Below are 25,558 nucleotides of genomic sequence, written 5' to 3'. Positions count from 1 at the left end.
CATGGCACCACCACTACCAAAGAAACCACTGGGTAACCAAGGCTCCTTGCATCAGGTGAAAAGGCCTGAAATTGTGGCAGGATATACCTGTAATAGAAACCCTGGTGGCGTAGTGGTTAAGAGATATGGCTGCTAACCAAAAGGTTGGCGGTTCGAATCCACCAGGCGCTCCTTGGAAACTCCATTGGGGTAGTTCTACTCCGTCCTACAGGGTTGCTATGAGTTGGAATCGACTCAATGGCAGTGGGTTATACCTGTAATAAGGAGCCCTCGTGGCACAACGGTTAAGCACTTGGCTGCTAACCAAAAGGTTGTTGGTTTGAATTCATCCAGCAGCTCTGAGAGAGACCTGGCAATCTGTTTCCACAAAGATCACAGCCTAGAAAACCCTATGGGGCCGTTCTACTCCATCACATGGGGTTGCTATCAGTCGTAATCCACTCAAAGGCACCCAACAACAATATCTGTATTAGTTCTCTACTGCTGCCATAACAAATTACCATAAATTTAGCAGTTTTGAACAATAATCAGTTACCAGTAATCCAGTTACCTTCAAGTTGACTCCCACTCAGGATGACCCCGTATGTGTCAAAGCAGAACTATGCTCTATCGAGTTTTCGATGGCTGCTTTTTCAGAAGTAGATGATCAGGCCTTTCTCTAAGACATCTTTGGGTGGACTCTAACCTCCAACCTTTTGGTTAGCAGCCAAGCGTGTGGGCCTTGCCATCCACCCCGGGACTCGGCTTTAAACAATAAAAAAATTTATTATTCACGGTCTGTGGGTCGGTAATGAGGGTGGCTCACCTTGCTCGGGGTCTCACAAAGCCAAAGGCCAAGTATAGTCTGAGGTGGGGTCTTATTGGGAGGCCCCAGGCAGAATCCATTTCCAGGCTCATTCAGGTTGTTGGCACAATCCATGTCCTTGAAGTTGCCTTGCTGGCTGTCAGCTGGTAGCTGCCCTCAGCTCCTGCAGTCCCCTCTGCGGTCCTTGCACGCAGCCACTGTCTTAGTCCCCTGGTGCTGCTATAACAGAAACACCCCAAGTGGGTGGCTCTAGAGAACAGACATTTATTTAGTCACAAGTCAGAAGGCTAGAGTCCAAATTCAGGGCACTGCCTCTGGGGAGATGTCATGGATTGAATTGTGTCCCCCAAAGATATGTGTATGAATTAGACTAGGCCATGGCTTCCAGTATTGTGTGACTGTCCATCATTTTGGCATCTGATGTGATTTTCCTGTGTGTTGTAAATCCTACCTCTATGATGTTAATGATTAGGGAAGTTATAATGAGGCAGGACTCAAGTTACAAGATGAGGTTGTGTCTTAAATCAAACTCGTTTGACATATAAAAGAAAGAAGTGAGCAGAGAGACAAGGGGACCTCGTACCACCAAGACAGCAGCACTAGGAGGGGAGCGTGTCCTTTGGACCCGGGGTTCCTGGGCAGGAAAGCTTCTCAATCAGGGCAAGATCGATGACAAGGACTTTCCTCTAGAACCGACCAAGAGAGAAACCTTCCCCTGGAGCTGACTCCCTGAATTTGGACTTCTAGCCTACTAGATTGTGAGAAAATAAACTTCTCTTTGTTTTTGTTTCAATTTTTTTAAATTGTGCTTTAGATGAAGGTTTACAGAACAAACTGATTCTCATTAAACAGTTAGTACACATACTATTTTATGACATTGGTTAACATAACCCCATGGCATGGCAACGCTCTCTCTTCTCCACTTTGGGTTTCCCGTTACCAGCTTTCCTGTCCCTTCCTGCCTTCCAGTCCTTGCCCCTGGGCTGGTGTGCCCCTTTAATCTCTTTTTGTTTTATGGGCCTGTCTAATCTTTGGCTGAAGGGTGAACCTCAGGAGGGACTTCATTAGTGGGCTGTGAGGGTGTCTGGGGGCCATACTCTCAGAGTTTCTCCAGTCTCTGTCAGGCCAGTAAGACTTGTGATGCTGTAATGATAGACACATAACATTATGTGTTTGTTAAAATCCAGCTTTCCTGTCTCCTCACGTCATCATAGGGCACGGGGGTGCTAGATCTGTGGGTTTATCTTTGAAAGCCAGCTAGCTACACCCAAACACACACACCCACACACACGCACACACAGAGTCCTTTCATAGGGAGAATAAAGTCACTTGTCTTGTTTCTAGCACTCATTTTCAATTACTTTGGAGTGGCTCTAAGAATGAACGATGGTGGCAGTGGTGCCATCAAGTTGATTCTCACTCATAGCGACCCCATGTGACAGGGTAGAACTGCCCCACAAGGTTTCCTAGGCTGACATCTTTAAGAAAGGGAAGCACAATGGTTAAGCACTCAGCTGCTAACCGAGATGTCGAGGGTTCAAACCCACCAGAGGGCTCCAAAGGAGAAAAGACCTAGCGATCTAGTTCCTTAAAGATTATAGCCTAGAAAATTCTATGGGGCAGTTCTTCTCTGTCACATGGGGTTGCAATGAGTCAACAGCACACAGCAATAACAACAACAGCAATCGTTAAGAGGGCAGACTGCCAGGTCTCTCTCCCGCGGAACTGCTGGGTGGGTTCAGTTACCAACGAAACATTAAGTCACCAGAGGTCCTTAAGAATGAATGAAACAGATCCTAAAGCTGAGCTTCTGCTCTCACCAAGCAGAGAGGCTATTCCCCACCCCTTCCACCACCCCCCCACCCCCCGACAGGCACTCTTTGTTGCTGCAAACCTGCTCTCCTCAAGCGGAGGCAGAGGGAGGCACTTAGAAGGAAGACTTGTTCTCAGCAATAAATAAAAACAGACGAAAACTCAGTTCTTCTTAACGGGTTTGCAAAAGGCTGGAAATGGTTTCAATTAGAGAGCGGTGCATGTTTCCTGGGAAGGGGAACAATCTGTACCTGAGTCGTTCTCTGATGTCAGATGACAGTCTAAGCAAAGCAGTTAACTAAAAGCGTTTAGGAGGGAGCTTGGCAACAAAGGTGAGTATAACAGAGGAGGAATTTACTCTCGATACTCACATGCAAAGTCCAAGAGCGAGAACCAATATTTTGCATTTCTTGTCTACAATAGGTGAATTTTCGTAAGTATATACAGGAATTTTAGGTGCCTATGTAACTTTTTTTTTTTTTTATGTAACTAGGCTGGTGTTGTCCTTCCTATTAATGAAGGGGTCCTGGTGGTACAGTGGTTAAAGCACTCTGCTGCTAACTAAAAGGCCAGCACTTTGAACACCCCAGCAGCTCCTTGGGATGAAGATGTGGTCATCTGCTTTCTTCAAGATTACAGCCTTGGAAACCCTATGGGGCAGTTCTACTCTGTCCTATAGGGTCACTATGAATCGGAATTGAGTCCACAGCAATGGGTTTGGTTTTTGGTTTTTCCTATTAGTAAGGCTATGTATCCACCTTGGACAAGGCAAGGGTTGGGGGATGCTTCCCCAAGAGTAGAAAGAGATCGACATTATTCCATTAATACATATGCCCTAGGTCTTTTAAGGAACCCTGGTGGCACAGTGGTTAAGCACTCAGCCTCTAATTGAAAGGTTGGTGGTTCGAACACACCAGCCACACTGCAGGAGAAAAACGTGACAATCTGATTATAACGATTGTTGTTATTAGGTGCCATTGAGTTGGTTCCAACTCATAGCCACAACCTATACAACAGAATGAAACGCTGCCCAGTCCTGCGCCAGCCTCACAATCGTTGTTACGCTTGAGCCCACTGTTGCAGCCACTGTGTCAGCCCATCTCATTGAGGGCCTTCCTCTTTTTCACTGACCCTCTACTTTACCAAACATGATGTCCTTCTGCAGGGACTGGTCCTTCCTGACAACATGTCCAAAGTATGTGAGACGTACTCTCGCCATCCTCGCTTCTACAGTGCATTCTGGCTGTACTCCTTCCGAGACAGACTTGGCCATTCTTCTGGCAGTCCATGGTAAAGTCAATATTCTTCACCTGCAGCATAATTCAAAGGCATCTATTCTCCTTCAGCCTTCCTTATTCATTGTCCAGCTTTCGCATGCATACGAGGTGACTGAAAATACCATGGTTTGGGTCAGGTGCACCTTAGACCTCAAGGTGACATCTTTGCTTTTTAACATTTTAAAGAGGTCTTTTGCAGCCCTCTTGGGGACTCTACGGGGTGGTTCTACCCTGTCCCACAGGGTCACTATCAGTCTAAATCAACCCTAGGTCCTTGGTGAGGCCGGCTGTGTGTTTAAATGTTCATGCGAGAGTTTGCCTCTGACGCTAACTAGCTCTCGCAGGCCTCTGGCCCGAAAACGTGCTCCTTTAGACTGTCGCTCTGCCCAGCTGTTCAAATCAGCAGAGCCACTTCGGATTCCAAACATATTCATGGCTGTCAGACACATTTGATGCTGACTTTTTATTTATTTTTTATCTTTTTTAAGGTTGAATTGAGGCAGTTCAATGCTGTTAAAGTAGATGTGGAGAAAGAAAACCCACTAGTCTTTAGAATTTGGTAGCGCTCTGTTGTGCAAGATAAGCCTTTATCAGCTAGATGCTCAGTGAAATCGCTTCTATCCAGGTAGCAGAATTCGCTTTTATAGAAACTGTTGAGCCAAATGCGTCATTCCATTTACCAATAGTGGGAAGTTTAAAGAGAGGTTGTCGTATGAAACAAACAAACCCATCATGTCAAAGGCACTCGTATTGTATGTAAACTAAGCAAAATGGGGAGTCCCTGGGTGGTGCAAATGGCTAACAGAAAGGCTTGTGGTTCAAGTCTACCCAGAGGCACCTCAGAAGAAAGGACTGGCAATCTCCTTCCGGAAAACCAGCCATTGAGCACCCTGTGGAGCACAGCTCCGCTCTGACCTGCGTGGAGTCACCACGAGTCAGAATCAACTCAATGGCAGCTGGGTTTTCTGAGGCACTGGTGGTTCAGTGGTATAATTCTCACCCTCCTTGAGGAGGACCACGGTTTGATTCCCTGGCCAGTGCACTTCAGGTGTGGCCACTCCTGTCTGTCAGTGCAGGCTTGTGTTTTACTGTGATGCCGAACAGGCTTCAGCGAAGCTTCCAGACTAAAACGGGCTAGGAAGACAGGCCTGTCGATCTACTTCCAAAAATTGGCCATAAAAAACCGTATGGACTCCAATGATCCAATCCACAACCATCAGGGGGAAGGTGCAGGACTAGGCACCGTTTCGTTCTGTCGTGCATGGGGTCGCCATGAGTCAGGGCCGACGTGACGGCAGCTCACAACAAGAGCAAAGACAAATTCTACCCATGTTGTAACCTTGACCTTCTTTAAGGTATTGTGAAGGTTGCCTCTTTCCTCCTAGGTTATGCGGTTGCTAAATTTCCAGAAAGAAAAATTTCAAATCAACTAAAATTATGTTTTTCTAAATTTGTCACAAAATAACTCCCTCATTTCCAGCCATCATTTATGTTCAAAGTAGCAAATAATTTTTGTTTTTCTTTTCAAATCAGATTTCTTGTCAAAGGAAACCAGGTTCATTTTCCAGGCTAAACGATTCTAACTCATCGTATGGCCCCCCCTTTTTCTTTTTAATTATTATTATTTTAGTTTTAAATCATATTGGGACAGCATAATGCTACAAAACAAATGCTGTCAATAGACTTTATTATAAGAAAACAGGGACTTAAGTAAAAGTTGATTGCCAAGCCTGCAGCTTGCTTAAAAATAGTAGCCAAGCTTATGTTGTTCTTCTGTGAATGTTTTGTAAAAAAGGGCTTTATCTACCCAAAATTACGTGCTTTGGGCTTATTTCTTTTGTGTTTGTTGTCAGAGTTTGTCTACTAGTTTTCTTAAAATCAAAGAGAGGATTAGACTACATTTATAATTGTTCCTATAAATATAGTGGCTGAACGTCTTTTCCTCCCCTTAGGGATAAAAAGAATTGCTTGGAAGCTATGCTCTGCAGAAATTCACATTTCCTCATAGTTTCTACTGAGATCAACTTTCTCTCTCTTTCTGTCCAGGTGGCCTTTTAATTTGTCCTGGTGGTCACGATCCTAATTTTAGCTAAATAAGTCATCACCACGCACCTGAATGACAGCTGTGTTTAATGTTATCGGCATTTAACATGTCAAAATAGCTTCACTCCAAAAAGATGACATTTCTGTCTGTTGGCTTTCGATGGCCGGTTCTGACTATAATTTATGATTCCTTGCTAGCGATATTAGGGATGCTTGTTAATGTTTAGGACATTTCTACAGTTCCCTACTGCTCAGACAAAACCAGGGTCTGTGCCACCCCAAAGGCAGACACCTTGCCCTCTTGGATTCTCTGGTTGAATGAAATCTGTCATTTGGGTTGTGGTTAGTTGCCGTTGAGTCAGTAATGACTCACGGTGATCTTGTGGAAAACAAATGAAACATTGCCCAGTCCTGTGCCGTCTTCCTGATGGTTGGTGTATTTGAGTCCATTATCAGGACAATTGTGTCATTTTTGCTGACCCTCCACTGTACCAAACAGGATGTCCTTTTCTAGCAGTTAGACTTTCCTGATGCCTTGTCCAAAGTAAACAAGACAAAATCTCACTGTCCTCACTTCTAAGGAGGCTTCTGGTTGTATTTCTTCTAAGACTGATTTGTGTTTTTCTGGCAGCCCAGAGTATATTCAATGTTTTCCACCAAGAGCACAATCTGAAGGCATTGATCCTCCTTCTGTCTTCCTTTGGCATTGCCCAGCTCTTACGTAACCGTGTATTAAACAGGGCAAGTGTCAACTACTTTGTGATTCATAAAGAGTTTTGATAGCCTCCCAGGAAGAGATGGTTCAAATAGCATTTCCAGTGGGTGGGGATGCCTGGGACCAGTGTTCTGGAATGGCTGAGTGCATCCTCTAATTTACATAGATAAACATTGATCATAAACTTACCATCAACAATAAGCATAATTGAGTCTTGTCTCTATCTTGATTTTTCCCCAAGGGCCTTTTAGTCAGAATAAGCTAGGTTATATCACAGCATCTAACCGCTCCAAAATCTCATTGGCTGAAAACAACACAACTTCATTTCTTGCTCATGCTCTACGTTCAATGTGGTTAGCAGAGAGACTGCTCACCATGGTTACTCACAGACCTGGCTAGGGAAGCCTCACCACCTCAGAATAATACCACGTCCACCCAAGGAGTCAGGCTTTGTGTGGGGGGTAGAGGGAGGGAAGAGAGGGCTGGACAGTTGAGCTAAAGCAATTAAATGCTTGAGCCCAGACTGATCTACGTCACTGCTCATCACATTTCACTGTGAAGGGTCAGGAGTAGTCTCCTGAACTAGAAGGTCGGAGGGAACAGGAAAGCTGGTAATAGGGAACCCGAGGTCAAAAAAGGAGAATGTTGACATATCGTGTACTAAAACGACATGTGTACCATATATGTACTAAGTGTTTAATGAGATGCTAGTTTGTTCTGCAAACCTTCATCTGAAGTATAATTAAAAAAAAAGAAGAAGAAGAAACCCTACGGATCACAATGGTCATATCCACAACTGATCAGGGGGATGGTGTAGGACCAGGCAGCATTTGTTCTGTTGCACATGGGGTCCCCATGATTCGGGGTCAACAAGACAGCAGCTAATAACAACAACAACAAAGGGCCCCTACTAGTGCCATTGTTAGAACAACAGACATCCCCATTCAGGGCTGCCTCCTTCCCCACAGCTACAAAGGATGCCCTCCACGCCCCTTCTTCCTCTTGGCTGCTGAAGGTACTCTTGTTTCATGGGCTCCTCTCTCCCCAGTTCAAATTATTCAATCCCTAATTAGACTCTACCCCAGGCCCAGCACTCTGCCATGATGGAGGAGGCGACTGGCTCCAATCAGCTGTGGCAAGTCCAGGGTGTTGGAAGGTAGAAGAAAAGAGAAAGCAGACATAGTTCAGCCTGCTGGCATGCTTTGAGGAACGAGGAAGAATGCTTTCCAGTGGACTTGAGAGGCAGCGCAAAGGTGAAGACAGGAGCAGGGCTAGGCCTGGCTCAGAGGATCAAAGGCTGAGAGTTGACAAAAAGAAAGACCAGACTTGCTGGCCTGACACAGACTGGAGAAACCCTGAGAGTATGGCCCCCGGACATTCTTTCAGCTCATTAATGAGGCCACTCCTGAGGTTCACCCTTCAGCCAATGATTGAACAGGCCCATGGAACAAAACAAGACTAAAGGGGTGCACCAGCACTAGGGCAGGGACTGCAAGGCAGGAGGGAACAGAAGAGCTGGTAATAGGGAACCCAGCGTTGAGAAGGGAGAGTGTTGACGTGTCGTGGGGTTGTTAACCAATGGCATAGAACAATGTGTGTACTAACTGATGAGAACCTAGTTTGTTCTGTAAACCTTCATTTAAAGTACCATTAAAAAAAAACAAAAGTAAACTAAAGTCAAGATCCACAAAGCACCAATAATAAGCTATTTCTGGTTAATAAAATGCCTAACCCACCCCCCACCCCACATACACACACAAAGAGTAGTCTCCTCCTGAGCACATCTAAAATAAAAAATATGCTGTAATTCTAATTCTCCATGTATCCAGAAATAGGCCAGAAGCAGACACAGCGGAGATCTGTAACGCAAACCCCATATGCGGAATCATAGCTGGTACAAATCGTTAAGCGCTTGGCTGTTAACTGAAAGATTGGCATTTCAAACCCACCCAGAAGCATCTTGGAAGAAAGACCTGGCAACCTACTTCCAAAAGGTCACAGCCATTGAAAACCCTATGAAGCACAGTTCTACTCTGACATGCACGGGGTTTCCATGGTTGGAATCGACCCCACGGCCACTGGTAACCACATATACACATTAGTAGGATTAAACATGCCTAAACCATCCAAAACTACCCAAATCCACTGCCATTGAGTCGATTCCAACTCACAGCAACCCTGTAGGATACAGTAGGACTGTCGCATAGGATTTCCAAGACTGTAAATCTTTGCAGAAAGCAGCAGACTGCCACATCTTTCTCCCTCAGAGCCGCTGGTGGGTTCGAACCGCTGACCTTTCTTTTAGCAGCTGAGTGTTTTAACCACTGTGCCACCAGGGCTCCTTGCCTAAACCACAGTGCTGAGCAAAACGCAAGTGTCCAGAGTCCCCTAGTTTATTGTTTTAAGAACATTCATTTATTTCTCTGAATTAATTTAACAAGCCCTGGTGTTGCAGTGGTTCAAATCCACCTCGTGGTTCGGAGGGAGAAAGACCTAGCAATCTGCTTCCTTAAAGATTACAGCCTTGGAAACCCTGTAGGGAAGTTCAAGTTTGTCCTTTGGGGTTGCTAGGAGTCAGAATTGGCTATCCGGCAGGTGGTGGACATATTATCTCCAACCATACAAAATTACCCTGGCCAAACAACGACAATTTCATATGGTTCAATATAATATTTCTGCAATGATGTAAATGTGTCTCAAACCAACTGTGTTAATTTGACTGGTCAGGCACGTCACCGTGGGAAGGCAGGGGGTAGACCATGCTCTGGTGTGACATCAGAAATTTACAAGGGAGAGCCTGGGAGAAGGTTGAGAATAATCGTCCCCATTCTCAGCCTCCTTCTCAGGGCACATAAGGACTATTTATATTGATTCTAAGTAAATTGTACAACAAGGGCTGCTGGGCTGGTGAAAACAGTTTGCTCTCAGCTGCTAACCTAAACGTTGGAGGTGCAAATCCACCCAGTGGCCCCATGGAAGAAGGGCCTGGCAACCTACTTCCATAAAGATCACAGCCAAGGAACCCCCAAGGAGCAGTGCTATTCTGTCACACACATGGGGCCACCACGAGTCTGAATCAACTTCAGGGTAATGGATTAAATTGCATGGCACCACGAAAATGAGAGGGAAGAAGAGAAAAATCCAGAGGCACATTGTTAGGCAATTGTCTTATAACCCGCTCTTTGTTTTTGCTTTCATCTTCTCTCCCTCTTCTTGTGCTTCACCTCTCACCTCTTCCAGAGCACATCAGGTCTGCTTTGTTTCACGTGGAAAACTCCGTCCCAGCATGGTAAATGCCGTGCCCCATTGCGTAGACCCTGGCTACTGTGGGGACTGAATCAAGTCCTCCCAGGAGACTCGGCGTTAGATAAGATCCCTCTAGGGGAAAATTGAGCCCAATTGGACACGGATTACAGGATCTCTTCCCAAAGAATAAATTAAATCTTGTTCAATGGCATAGAACCCTCTTTTCAAATGTACACCAGCAAACACTTCCCAAAAATACTTTTCAAAGTATGACGGCAACTATCTTCTCTTTTTACACTATCTGATCTCAACATTGTTACCGACACAATGGGAGAAATTCAAAAGAAAAATAAAAGAGTGAAAGATGTGAAGCCGGTTGTGGTTTTCATGTACTCTTGGCATTTTGGAATGGAAATATCCACATTGAAATACAGGCAATGTCTTCATGGATCTTGGCTGGTGACCAGACAATGCAAATTGGATGGTCTGGTGGATCCTACAGGTATTTATAAGCCTTTAATCTAAAAGGCCAGCATCTTAGGTTGTGGCTTTTGGAGCTGGGTGTCCAAGGTGATGTTCTGGGCAGTTGCGTTACACATTTACAGTTTGCAGCACAAATCCCCAAAGATGCAAAAATCCACAGGCTTATTATGCAAGCTTCTTGTGTGTGCAAGCATATATGGCTATGATTACCAAGCAGGCGCCTTCGGAGATACTAAAGAGGAAAAAAATAAGTGGAAGGAATAAGAGATGGGTGGTGCAAATGGTTAAGGGTTCAGCTACTAGCCAAAACGTTGGCAGTTTGAACCCAGCCAGCAGTGCCTCAGATGAAAGGCCTGGTGATCTGCTTCTGAAAGTTCACAATCCTTGAAAACCCTACAGAGCACAGCTCTCCTCTGACACACGTGGGGTCGCCACGCGTCCGACTTCACTGTGACTGGTTTCATCATCCTAACACACTCGGCAGGTACAAGCTCGTGCTTTTGAGTCCAGGCAGCTGTATTTCAGCCATGGTATTCAGTGATCTCTGTCTCTGGGTGCTCAGTTAATGAGCTTGGCTGCTCCCCACAAGACTGGATGTTCAAGTCTACTCAGAGGTGCCTTGGAAAGCAGGCCTGGTGATATACAGCTGAAAAATCAGGCACTGGAAACTCCGTGGCGCACAGCTCCACTCTGACACACATGGGGACGCCAACAATTGACATCGACTCAAGGTAACTAACAACAACTAAAACTACCAACTAAAACCAGTACCCACTGCAACAACAATGACATATTCATTGTTGTTTTCCATTTTCAGGAACAAGTACAGACGGACGGAGGTGAGGATCAGTGTTTTCTTCTTCCAGCCTCTTCATTCTCGAACTTATAGAATAACTAACGGCCACACTTTGCAGGTAGGTGGATTTACATGTTTGTTCCTACCTTATTAATATAAGTGTTCATTTTATATAAGATGTAACAACCTCTGCCAAAAGTCCTTGGCTATCATTCGTGTCTGCAAATACAAACAAAAGAAAATACCTCTTTGAAATGTTTAGTGTCATGAGCTCCTAAATTTGGCGTGCTTTCCAACGCACTTTAGTTAGCAAGCCTCTCGCAAATGCAATGCTGCACTTTCCATGACCAGACCAAGCTGCTAATGACTCAGTCCAGCGGGATTTCTTACATCACACCTATTCTGGCCTTGTGGTTTCTAATATTTCTTGGTCAAGTTGTACACACTTTGCCCACATTCAGTATTGCCTTTCCCATCACCAAAATAACAAGTGTCTGCTCTCTACAGAGTGATTCCCCCTCCTTCCCACTCTTATCCATGGTAACCACCAATGAACGTTGGTTCAAGCCACCAACCTTTTGGTTAGCAGCTGAGCGCTTAACCATTGCGCCACCAGAGTTCCTTTATATCAGTGTAGGTGTGTCTTACACCTAACCATTTTTGAAATATAAAAGGAGCAGGTTAGGCACAGAAGCAAGCAAGCACAAACAGAGGAAAGACAGATGCCACATAGAGATCTCCAGGGAACTAAGGAACACCTGAGCTACAGAAGCTGAAGGAGACAAGGACCTTCCCCCAGAGTCAACAGACAGAGAGTCTTCCCCTACAACTGGCATTCTGAATTTGGTCTCCTAGCCTCCTGAACTGTGAGAAAGTAAATTTGTGTTTGTTAAAGCCACCTCCTTGTGGTATTTCTGTTAGCAGCACTAGATAACGGAGACAGCATCCTATCCCCTCTCTCCTTTAGATGCAAGCCTGTGTTGTAGCCATTGCTGACTCTTCACTTCAGCCCTTCCCACATGCTCTCATGCTCGGATTTCTGACCACCCCCAAGCCCTCTTGAAGTTTATCCTTCCTGAATGTTCTTTGAGTGCTGTTAATACCAGACTTAATCTTACAGGTAACCACAGATCTCCAATGAATTCTGCTAATTCCTCAACTGTTCTCTCTCCCTGAATAAACTTTTCGTGGCCCAAGTATCCAGCTGCCTAATGTGAAGAGCAGATGTCAATAAATCATGCCAAATGGTGTGCCTCCATGTGGTGTAGTTTTCTTTTGTTTCAATAATTCACATGGCTCCCATGATTCCCAGTATTGTGTGGTCAATCTCCATTTTTGTGATCTGATGTAATCATCTTCCATTTTGTGATGTGTTGGAAACCCTAACCTCTATATGTTAATGAGGCAGGATCGGTGTAGGGTGTATCTTGAGTCACAACCTTACAAGAGGGTCACACCCTCAAGTCACACCCTCAATCAAGTGATGCTCTCACCCAAGTCACACCCTTGCTTGAGCCACAAGAGATAAAGAGAGAGAGAAGTGAGCAGAGAGGAGAGGACCTCACTACCACCAAGAAAGAAGAGCCAAGAATGGGGCACCTCCTTTGGACCCAGAGACAAGGACCTTCTCCAGAGCCAACAGAGAGAGAAAGCCCCCCTATAGAGCTGGCACCCTGAATTCAGACTTCTAGCCTCCTAAATTGTGAAATAATAAATTTCTGTTTGTCAAAGCCATTCACTTGCGGTCTTTCTGTTATAGCAGCACCAGACACTAAGACACTGACTTACACCTTTTTTCTAGTCTTAGAAACCACAACTTTTTCAACCATTTAAATTCCATGAATGATGCATGTCCTCGTAACTATAAATTAAACATCATTTGTTAATGTAAGAAGTCCCTGAATGGCACAGATAGTTCATGCTTGACTACTAAGGGTTGGCCATTCAAACAACCCATCCAGGGGTGCCACAGAACAAAGTCCTGACGATCTGCTTCTGTAAGGATTATAGCCCAGAAAACCCTATGGGGCAGCTCTATTCTGTAACACATGGGGTCGCCACGAGTCAGAATTGACTCAATAGCAATGGGGCATTTTTTTTTATCAGTGTAAGAGATTTGCATTGTAAACCTAGTGTTAAAATTTAAAATCACAACATCATTTTTAAGCATAGAAAGCAACAATAAAAGTATAAAAATGCATAAAAATAAATGTACAAGTTTCACTTTTATTCTAAGCCTCCCAAAGGGCCATATTTCACATGAATGGAGACCACTGGCCATTATAATGCAGGCAATAATGTGTGTTTGTTGGGCATTACGAGAAAGCAAAAAGAATAAGACATGGAGCAGACCTTTAGGATCATACAGTGCAGAGGAAATGCATGGAAAGTTATAAAACGGAACAAGCTCCGAAGAACGAGCATTCTCTTACCACCGTGAGGGAAATCACAGCAGATCAGCATCGCCCAGGAAGACTCCTTGTGCCTTGAAGTCCAGCTAGAATTTGAATAAATGAGGAAGAGGGGGGAATTGTGGGAGGAATCTTGGGAAGGGCATATGTGTGGCTTTGTAGAGGGAAGTCATGTACCCAAAGTTCTAATCACGTGAATTGTTGTTAGGTGCCATTGAGTCAGCTCCGACTCATAGCGACCCTATGCATAGCAGAATGAAACACTGCCCCGTCCTGCGCCATCCTCACGATGATTGCAATCTTTGAGCCCATTGTTGCAGCCACTGTGTAAGTCCATCTCATCGAGGGTCTTCCTCCTATTCATTGTCCCCCTACTTTGCCAAGCATGATGTCCTCCTCCAGGGACTGGTCCCTTCTGACAACATGCCCAAAGTATGTAAGGCACAGTCTCGCCATCCTCTCTTCTAAGGAGCATTCTGGAGGTACTTCTTTCAAGACAGATTTGCTTATTCTTCTGGCAGTCCATAGTATATTCAATATTCTTCGCCAACACCGTAATTCAAATGCATCAAGTCTTCTGTCTTCCTTTTTTACTATCCACCTTTCCCACGCATATGAGGCGATTGAGAATACCATGGCTTGGGTCAGACGCACCTTAGTCATCAAAGTGACATCTTTGCTTTTTAAGATAATGTGAGTAAAATGAGTAGCACCTAAAAATATGATTTTCATTCCAGAGAACCCAGATGGCAAGAGCAGTTAAGAAAGGCCCATCTGAAACCCATTTACTCAATAACAGCAATTCCACTTTGCCATTTAAACTATAAAATACTTACAATGCAATGGTAAATAAACTGTGCATAATATGTAAACCTTTGAAACAGAACTGGAACGTTTTGTTATAGAATAAAAAATTTTATGGAAAGATATCCATTAATCCCCGTTGAATATTTTCTTCTTTGTTGCAGTCATTATCGAGTGCCTTGAAATTGTGAAAATTTGGATTATTCATATTCTGAGGTTTCATTGAGAGCAGAAGTTCTGTAGGGAACAAATCATGTTAACTCTCCATTTCCAAGCTTTACAGCAAGAGAAAACAATCTCTTAGATCCCTGAGAGATCTCCCCCCCATTCAGATGTAAACAGATATAAATCTATAAAGATGTCACTTTGAGGACTAAGGTGAGCCTGACCTTAGTAGTTTCAATCTCCTCATATGCATGTGAGAGTTGGATAATGAATAAGGAAGACCAAAGAAGAATTGACGCCTTTGAATTATGGTGTTGATGAAGAATATTGAATATACCACGGACTGCCAAAAGAACGAACAAATCTGTCTTGGAAGAAGTACAACCAGAATGCTCCTTAGAGGCAAGGATGGCGAGACTGCATCTTACATACTTTGGACATGTTGTCAGGAGGGATCAGTCCCTGGCGAAGGACATCATGTTTGGTAAAGTACAGGGCCAGTGGAAAAGAGGAAGACCCTCAATGAGATGCATTTAAACGGTGGCTACAACAACGGGTTTGAGCATAGCAACAACTGTAGGGATGGTGCAGGACCGAGCAGTGTTTCGTTCTGTGTTACCTAGGGTCGCTATGAGTCGGAACTGACTCGACGGCACCTAACAACAACAAAAAAACAACAACATCTTGGATAGAAAGTATGGACACATGCACACACACGCACGCCTTAAATACTGGGGGTGAGTTAAATAAAATCATTATTGCTTATTGGAAGACGGTCTATGTAAATACGTTACATTTTTTCCTTTACCTAGAAACATCTTCCTGTGTGGTGTAGCTGTTCCCCTGCGTCTGTAACAAGTTTTGAAAACTGAAACTATAAACCTTTCCCTACACCACTGATACTAAGTTGACAAACCTTTTCCCACATGACTAATACTAACTTGATGTTTTCAGGAAATAAAGTCTAATACTTCCAGCCTGAAAATGGGTACTTTCACAGAGTTAAGATGATCGCTTTGCAAATGCACGAGAACCTCATTCGAAGCTAGCGTTGAGGACAACGTTTACACTTGGGTAAGCAGTATGAGAACTATCGCAAGGAGCTTACAAAAACAGTTCCTTCCTCATACCGTGGCTGGCTGAACTCACTCTAGTTCTAATACTCCTGTTAGAATAAAACTACATGGTATGTCTCGGTTCATGCCGGTTCACTTAACAAAAGCACACCCACTCCTGATTTTTCCAAAGAGGAGTTACGAGGTTTTTACCGGGAAGCGGGAACTCTGGAGAGAGACCCTAATCATTTTGTCATTGTCTTCTCCTTACCAGAATGACTCCAACATTTTGATCTTATTTAATTCTTTATTGCTCCTATCACCTGCATGTTTGGTCTTCCATCTACTCTTCATTCTGATTTTCCCCAAGAGAAAGAAATCTCCCCATATCTTAAGTCCTCCTCTGAGCACCCACTTTAGAAGTAAATACCTAATCCCTAGAATTGTACAAAGGAGCCCTGGTGGCACAGTAGTTAAAGAGCCTGGCTTCCAACTGAAAGGTTTGTGGTTCGAACCCACCAGCTGCTCCTCGGGAGAAAGATGTAGCAGTCTGTTTCTATAATGATTACAGTCTTGGAAACCCTATGGGGTGGTTCTACTCTGCCCTACAGGGTCGCTATGAGTTGAATTGACTCTTCGGCACACAACAACAGAATAGGACAAATAATCAATAAATGATAGCTATTATTCTAAGGAAATATTATGTATTTGTGTTGTAATCATACAAGGTACATGCTGTCCGAGAGAATGCTTTTTTAAACAAGTTCTATATTTTCTAACTACAAAAAATAAAAGTCATGTATTAAGCACAGCTGTCATTGAAACACGTTATACACAACATTCAGTTTTAGAGTTCAAGGTCAACTGTATGGGCAATTGGATCTAAAATAGCAATGTATGCCCAAAATTTCTGTCCCCATAGTTGGCCCCGACAGACATAAGCTTAACAGGTTTTTCTATCATCAGACAATGTTTGCGACATTTCATTTTGGACTTGTGGATTTTTCTGAAGCCATTGTGTCAAAGTCACTCTATCCTTGACTTCTATATTACAAATAGCTTCTTCTATTTCCTTGTGATCCACAGTCCAACAAGCTTGCCTAAAATCGTAACTACGGCTTTCTAAATTTCCCGTCACTTCCTGTGATTACCAACATTTGAGCATGGGGCATGATAGAAACAAAGCGAACAAAGAATATAGCCGTGTTTTGCCCTCTGGGTTTGATGCCCTAAGACGCTTTTACCAGGACGTTACTGCATAATTACCTGCAGTTAGCTTCCAATATTTTCTGCCTTTGTCTGGGAACTGGTCTCCCTCCCATTTGCTCTGTGAAGTTGAGAATGATTAAAAAGCCATTAGAATCCTCTGTCTGTGAGGACACTCCATAAATTAAATCTTGGTAGTGTTGAAAAGCTACAACGTGAGTGACCTAACCCTTCCAAAGTCTTGCTTTATCTACAATTCAAATTTCATTTGTGTGAACAGGTCTGTTTCAAGTGTTGTTAATTTGAAACTCTATGATTTGGATGTAACTAAGGAAAGTCAATTATTTGTTATTAATGAGACAGCTTGCAGACGACCTTAAGTGTGGGCGGGTTATGTTACTAGGCAAAGAACCCCAAAACAAAACCAAACCCATTGCTGTGGGGTCAATTCCGACTCATAGTGACCCCATAGGACAGAGTAGAACTGCCCCATAGGGCCTCCAAGAAGCAGCTGGTGGATTTGAGCTGCCGACCTTTTGGTTAGAAGCATGAGCTCTTAACCACCACGCCACCAGGGCTCCAACACACCCATATCATGAATATACCTACACATAAGCCATAAGCTCATTGCCGTCCAGTCAATTCCGACTCATAGCAACCCTATAGGATAGAATAGAACTGCCCCATAGGGTGTCCAATGAGCGGCTGGTGGATTTGAACTGCCGCCATTTTGGTTAGCAGCTGTAAAACAGTACAGCAAAATCTGTGAGAGCTGGAACTCAATGGGACTGCCTTATTTTTCCAGGTCTCACAATTTTTCTGCCTTTGACAGGTTCCAGTCACGTCTTTTCTGTTGCTCTCTATTTAGCAGAAAATATTTGCATTTTCCTTCTCTGACAGGTTTCCGCCTTACACAGGTTCTAGCTTTTCACAGGTTTTACTGTGTATATGGCCTTGGTGATAGAAACAATGCCAGTGATTGAATGATAGAATTTTGCAAGACCAACGACTTCTTCACTGCAAATACCTTCTTTCACCAACATAAACGGTACATGGACCTCGCCAGATGGAACACACGGAAAGCAAATTGACTACATCTGTGGAAAGAGATGATGGAAAAGCTCAATATCATCAGTCAGAATAAGGCCAGGGGCCAACTGTGGAACAGACCATCAATTGCTCATATGCAAGTTCAAGCTGAAACTGAAGAAAATCAGAGCAAGTCCATGAGAGCCAAAATATAACCTTGAGTATATCCCACCTGAATTTAGAGACCATCTCAAGAACAGATTGATGCATTGAACACTAGTGACTGAAGACCAGACGAGTTGTGGAATGACATCAAGGACATCATCCATGAAGAAAGCAAGAGGTCACAGAAAAGACAGGAAAGAAAGAAAAGTCCAAGATGGATGTCAGAGGAGACTCTGAAACTTGCTCTTGAGCGTCAAGCAGCTAAAGCAAAAGGAAGAATTGAAGTAAAAGAACTGAACAGAAGAGTTCAAAGGGCCTCACAAGAAGACAAAGTAAAGTATTATAATGACTTGTGCAAAGAGCTAGAGATGGAAAACCAAAAGGGAAGAACACGCTCGCATTTCTCAAGCTGAAAGAACTGAAGAAAAAATTCAAGCCTTGAGTTGCAATAGTGAAGGATTCCATGGGGAAAATATTAAACAATGCAGGAAGCATCAAAAGAAGATGGAAGGAATACACAGAGTCATTATACCAAAAAGAATTAGTCGATGTTCAACCATTTCAAGAGGTGGCATATGATCAGGAACCGATGGTACTGAAGGAAGAAGTCCAAGCTGTTCTGAAGGCATTGGCGAAAAACAAGGCTCCAGGAATTGATGGAATATCAATTGAGATGTTTCAACAAACAGATGTAGTGCTGGAGGTGCTCACTTGTCTATGCCAAGAAATATGGAAGACAGCCTCCTGGCCAACTGATTGGAAGAGATCCATATTTATGCCTATTTCCAAGAAAGGTGATCCAATTGAATGTGGAAATTATAGAACAATATCATTAATATCACGTTGAATCAAAATTTTGCTGAAGATCATTCAAAAACGGCTGCAGCAGTATGTTGACAGGGAACTGCCAGAAATTCAGGCCAGTTTAAGAAGAGGACGTGGAACCAGGGATATTATTGCTGATGTCAGATGGATCCTAGCTGAAAGCAGAGAATACCAGAAGGATGTTTACCTGTGTTTTATTGACTATGCAAAGGCATTCGACTGTGTGGATCATAACAAACTATGGATAACACTGCAAAGAATGGGAATTCCAGAACACCTCATTGTGCTCATGAGGAACCTTTTACATAGATCAAGAGACAATTGTTCAGACAGAACAAGGGGATACTGATTGGTTCAAAGTCAGGAAAGGTGTGCCTCAGGGTTGTATTCTTTCACCATACCTATTTAATCTGTATGCTGAACAAATAATACGAGAAGCTGGAGTATATGAAGAAGAACGGGGCATCAGGATTGGAGGAAGACTCATTAACAACCTGTGTTATGTAGATGACACAACCTTACTTGCTGAAAGTGAAGAGGACTTGAAGCACTTAGTAATGAAGATCAGAGATCACAGCCTTCAGTATGGATTACACCTCAACATAAAGAAAACAAAAATCCTCACAAGTGGACCAGTGAGCAACATCATGATAAACAGAGAAAAGATTGAAGTTGCCAAGATTTCGTTTTACTTGGATCACAATCAACAGCCATGGAAGCAGCAGTCAAGAAATCAAAAGACGCATTGCATTGGGTAAATCTGCTGCAAAGGACCTCTTCAAAGTGTTGAAGTGCAAAGATGTCACCCTGAAGATTAAGGTGCTCCTGACCCAAGCCATGGTATTTTCAATAGCATCATATGCATGTGGACAATGAATAAGGAAGACCAAAGACGGGTTGATGCCTTTGAATTGTGGTGTTGGCGAAGAATATTAAATATACCGTGGACTGCCAAAAGAACGAACAAATCTGTCTTGGAAGAAGTGTGGCCAGAATGCTCCTTAGAAGCAAGGATGGCGAGACTGCGTCTTATATACTTTGGACATGTTGTCAGGAGGGATCAGTCCCTGGAGAAGGACATGATGTGTGGCAAAGTACACGGTCAGCAGAAAAGAGGAAGACCCTCAACGAGGTGGATTGACACAGTGGCTGCAACAATGGGCTCAAGCATCACAACGATTGTAAGGATGGCGCAGGAGCGGGCAGTGTTTCATTCTGTTGTGCACAGGGTCGCTATGAGTCGGAACCGACTCGACGGCACCTAACAACAACAACAACAACAACAACAACTGTATCTTCTCAAGTGTTTCCAACAGTAAGGAAATCTCTGTTCGTATTTTAAGAGTTGAATAGAGGGTTTTCTTTTATTACTTGTGGACAAAGAGAGACTTAAGCCTTATACTTTCTGCCAATGTTTAGCCAGATGAAGAGGATTTTTATTGGTTTTCTAGTAGAAAGAGTTCAGGTTTGAAAGAAACGAATCCCAGGAGGTTTTAGTAGCAGAGTATAAGGGCATGAAAGGTAAGCCAAGAGAAAGCTATGATGTTTAATTGGATATGTCATCTTGCCTGGGCTATGGTGCCTAGTGTTTGAACAAACACTAGTCTGGGTGCTGTTATAAAGTAGTTGTACGTGGTTAAACCAGTTGGCCTCAAGTAAAGCACATTACCTTCCATGATATGGGCAAGCTCAATCAATCAACTGAAGGCCTTCAGAACGAAAAAGAAGGTTCCCCAGGATGTCTTCTGCCTCCAGACTAGAAATAGACATTTTGCCAGAACACTCTCTTTTCTTACTCTTCTTCTCTCCTGACTTGTGGATTTGGGACTTCCTAGCCTCCACAATCACTTGAGGTAATAAGCCCTTGAAATAAATCTCTCTCTCTCTCTCTCTCTCATCAATTCTGGTGCATAGCAGCACCATGTGACAGAGTAGAACTGTGCCTCATAAGGTTTCCTGGGCTGTAACCTTTACAGAAGCAGACTGCCATATTTTTCTCCCATGGAGCCACTGGTGGGTTCAAACCTTCGAACTGCTGACATTTCATTTAGCGACCAACTGCTTAACCATTAACCACTGTGCCACTAGGTCTCCTTCTCTCATATGTATATTTATATATTGTCTTAGTCATCTAGTGCTGCTATAACAGAGATACCACAAGTAGATGGCTTTAACAAAGAGAATTTTATTTCTTCACAGTAAAGTAGGCTAAATGTCCAAATTCAAGGTGTCAGCTGCAGGGGAAGGCTTTTTCTCTCTGTCAGCCTTCTCATCAATCTTCCCCCACACTAGGAGCTTCTCTGCACAGGGACCCCAGGTCCAAAGGATAGGCTTTGCTCCTGGAACTGCTTTCTTGGTGGTATGAGGTCCCCAACTCTCTGCTTGCTTCCCTTTCCTTGAGAGATAAAAGGTGGTGCAGGTCACACCCTTTACATTTGTGACTTTAGTAAGCGTGTTACAATTCCACCCTAATTCTCTTTAACGTAAAATTACAATCACAAAATGGAGGACAATCACATAATACTGGGAATCACGGCCTAACCAAGTTGACATATATTTTTGGGGGACACAGTTCAGTCCATGACATATATCGTACTGGTTCTCTTTCTCTAGAGAATGCAAAGGCAGTTATTATTAACATGCATTCTCTCTCTCTCTACTTACCTACCTACCTACCTTCCTACCTACCTATCTAATCTATCCACCTATCTATCTACCTATCTATCTACCTACCTATCTGTCTGTCTGTCTGTCTAACATCTATTTGCCATCTCTCTATCTTTCATTTATCATCTACCTATCTACCTACCTATCATCTATCTAATCTATCTATCTATCATCTATCTGTCTGTCTGTCTGTCTACCTACCTACCTCTCTATCTTACCACTGGTTCTGTTTCTCTAAAGAACCCTGACCAAGACAGTTATTACCAAAAAGCATTCTCATATTCTTTCTCCATCTCTCTCCTGCTGTGGCTCACTCTCACTCTTTTTAACTGAGAAGCATGCACCAGGTAACATATTTATAATATAATATAACTGTGCCTGTCAGTGAAGACTCAGAGATGAATAAAATATTCCTTGGCACGGCTGGATCTCCTGGCTTAGGAGAGACAACACTCACTCAAGGACAGCTGCATTACAAGGTCAAGCGCGTGGTGGGAACGGTAAATCCAAGATGTCACGGAAACACACAAGGAGGAACCTAATGATTGCAGGAGAGCGTAAGAATGAACAAAGGAGGCTTCACAAAGGACTGTGTGAGTCTTTGAGCTTGAGGAAGAATTAGCAAGGGGAACAAGGGCAGGAAAATTATCTTCTCCAGGAAGAGTTTTATTGGGTGCCATCGACTCAATTTAGATTCATGGTGGCCCCACGTGACAGAGTAGAACTATCCCACAGGGTTTCCTAGGCTGTAATCCTTATGGGAGCAGATCACCAGGCCTTTCTCCATGGAGCCAGTGGGTGGGTTTGAACTGTCAACCTTTCAATTAGCCATTGAGTCTAAATGTGAAAGGAAGTGGGTCAAGATGGAAACCTGCCAATGTTGATAGTACCATGCAACCAAGGGTCTCGACACCATGTCAGAAACCATTGCTTGCGGATTTCAAGCAGAGGAATGATAAGGCTGGGTTTTTGCAGGGATCCTTCTGGCTGTCCCATAGAGAACCAATCAGAGACCACAACGAAGAGTGGAGAGAGCAATCTTTTGTTTTAATGCAGGAAACAAATGGTGAGAACATCTGCTAAGGGCAGTAGAAATGGGAATAGAGAAGACTGAAGAGATTTTGATGGTAAATTCTACCAACCCTAGTGGCTAGTTGGACTGAGATATGAGAGACAGGAAGGAGATAAGATGATCAGAGGGTTCTGGCTTGGGTAACTAGAGGGAAAGTGATGTTCTTCACCAAGCTAGGAGATAAAAAAGTAAGAGTCAAACTTATACACAAAACTTATCTAATGCACATAAATAAATAAAGACAACACAAGGACTAATGAGATAGCACTGGAGCCTATCTATCACTGCCAGAGTGGATAAAATGCTCAGGACCCAAAAAGAGATATCAAAGCCATTAACTACTAATAAAGATACCATACCTTAATCTATTCTCTAAATGTCCTTTCTTATTTATATTGTGAATTAGCTGCAGCTTACTAAACCATGTATAAATATACAGGTCAAGTAGTTAACAATCATTAGAGAACGACTATCTATTTAATGGTAGAGTAAAAAAGGGAATTTATAGAAATGCTTGGAAATACGGATGACCCAGCAATCCCAATCCTGGATATATACCCAAAAGGATTGAAGGCAGGGATGCAAACAGAAACTTGTACACCAACGTCCATTGTAGCAGTATTTGCAGTAGTCAAGAGATGGAAACAACCGAAATGTCCATCAACAGGTGAATAGGTAAATAAAACGGTTATCCAAAAATATATACATGATGGAGTATTATTGGGCCATAACATGGATAGACCTTGAAAACAGCATGCTGAGTGAAGTAAGTCAGACAGAAAAGGACAAATACTGTATGATCTTACTGCTATGAGAGAAGCAAGTATACAGAAACCAAGGGTTATTAGTGGTTACCAGGGGTGGGAAGGATGGGGAAAGGGGGAATTTTTTCTTAGGGGCCAGTGAGTTTATGTTAACTGCGATGGAATGATTGGGAAAAGGGTAGTGAGAATGGTTGCACAACTTAAAGACTGTAATCAATGTCACTGAATTATACATGAAGAAATTGTTGAATTGGCGATGTTTTGTTATGCATATTTTAACACAATTGAAAAAAAGAAAAGAAAATCCTATGTCTCAAAAAGAGAGAGAGAAGGAAGTCTAAAAATTGCATCTATATATGCAACTGAATGTATAGTACCTAGTTTGAATGTTGGTGAAATGTGTAGCTACCCAACAGAGTAGAAATAAGAAGAACACAACAGCACAAGTGGGGTCCAGTGCAAAATGAAAATGTGAGACCTCTGTTCAAATTTATTAAGAATTAAGAATATATTCAAATTCATTAAGAATTTCAAGATGATGAGAGAAGAACATTAAGCCAACCATGGGGCCCTTGGAAACATGAGCACAGGTCTCGCACCCATAAAGCTGGCCCTGGCTCTCGAAGAAAAACAAACTGGAATCGTAGAACACAGACTGCAATCCCTCATCTGATCCTTTTCAAGAGAGCGGGACCACAACAGAATCACAGAGAGGCAACTACAAAGTAGCCTTCACAGAGAGCTTTCGTGTGGCCATCGTGGACGTTGATGTGCAGAAGAGAAAGCAAGCTAGCTAAGTGTCTGAATGATGACTAAACTTGAAAATGAACTCATATGATCACTCAAATGCACTTAAAATCTTAAGATTATAATTCGATCAAAAAAGACGGATGAAAAAATAATTTGGTATCAAAGAAGGGATGATAGGAAGAGTTTCCAGGTAGAATATTGAAGGAGATGACTTGGGAATTAAGAGCAAATGAAAAGAAGTCAAGACTACACAGGTGGTGAATCTCGAGTGGGAAACACCCATCACACTTTAGGTCCTGGACATCATAGAAGGTGGCATCATAGGAGATGGGGGACGGTAAGGGATGAAGTTGTGTCTTAGCTGCTTAAACCCAAAACCAAACTCAGTGCTGTCAAGGCGATTCTGACTCATACCGACCCTATAGGACACAGTAGAGGCACCCCATAGGGTTACCAAGGCTGTAATCTTTACGGAAGCAGACGGTCACATCTTTCTCCCATGGAGTCGCTAGTGAGTTCGAACCATCAAACTTTTGGTTAGCAGTCAAGCACTTAAGCACTGTGTCACCAGGGCTCCTTTTTTAGTTGCTTGTTGTTGTTAGCTGCCATTGAGTCGGTTCAACTCACAGTGACCCTATGCACAACAGAACAAAATGCTTCTTGGTCCTGAGCCATCCTCACAATTGTTGTTATGCTTGAGTCCATTGTTGCAGCCACTATGTCAATCCATCTCATTGAGGGTCTTCCTCTTTTTCACTGAACCTCTACTCTGCTAAGCACGATGTCCTTCTCCAAGGACTGATGCTTCCTGATAACATGTTTAAAGTATGTGAAATGTGAGACGAAGTCTTGTCATCCTCACTTCTACTGAGAGTTCTGGCTGTACTTCTTCCAAGACGGATTTGTTTGTTCTTCTGGCAGTCCACGGTATAGTCAATATTCTTCACCAACACCATAATTCAAAGGCATCAATTTTTCTTTGGCCTTCCTTATTCACTCTTCAGATTTCACATGCACATAGGCGACCGAAAACCCCACAGCTTGGGTCAGGTGCACCTTAGTCCTTAAAGCGACATCTTTGCTTTTTAATACCTTAAAGAGGAGTTTTGCAGCAGATTTGTCCAGTGTAACACATCCTTTGATTTCTTGACTGCTGCTTCCACGGCTGTTGATTGTGGAGCCAAGTAAAATGAAATCCTTGACAACTTCAGTCTTTTCTCTGTTTATCATGATGTTGCTCATTGGTCCAGTTGTGAGGATTTTTGTTTTCTTTATGCTGAGGTGTGATCCATACTGAAGACTGTGGTCTTTGATCTTCATCACTAAGTTCTTAAGTTCTCTTCACTTTCAGCAAGCAATGTTCTGTCCTCTGCATAACACAGGTTGTTAATGAGTCTTCCTCCAATCCTGATGCCCCATTCTTCTTCATATAGTCCAGCCTTCTCTGATTATGTTTTCAGCATACAGA

This window comes from Loxodonta africana, chromosome X (assembly GCF_030014295.1).
Source record: "Loxodonta africana isolate mLoxAfr1 chromosome X, mLoxAfr1.hap2, whole genome shotgun sequence".
In the NCBI taxonomy this organism is placed as follows: Eukaryota; Metazoa; Chordata; class Mammalia; order Proboscidea; family Elephantidae; genus Loxodonta; species Loxodonta africana.
This window is presented reverse-complemented; position numbering follows the sequence as displayed.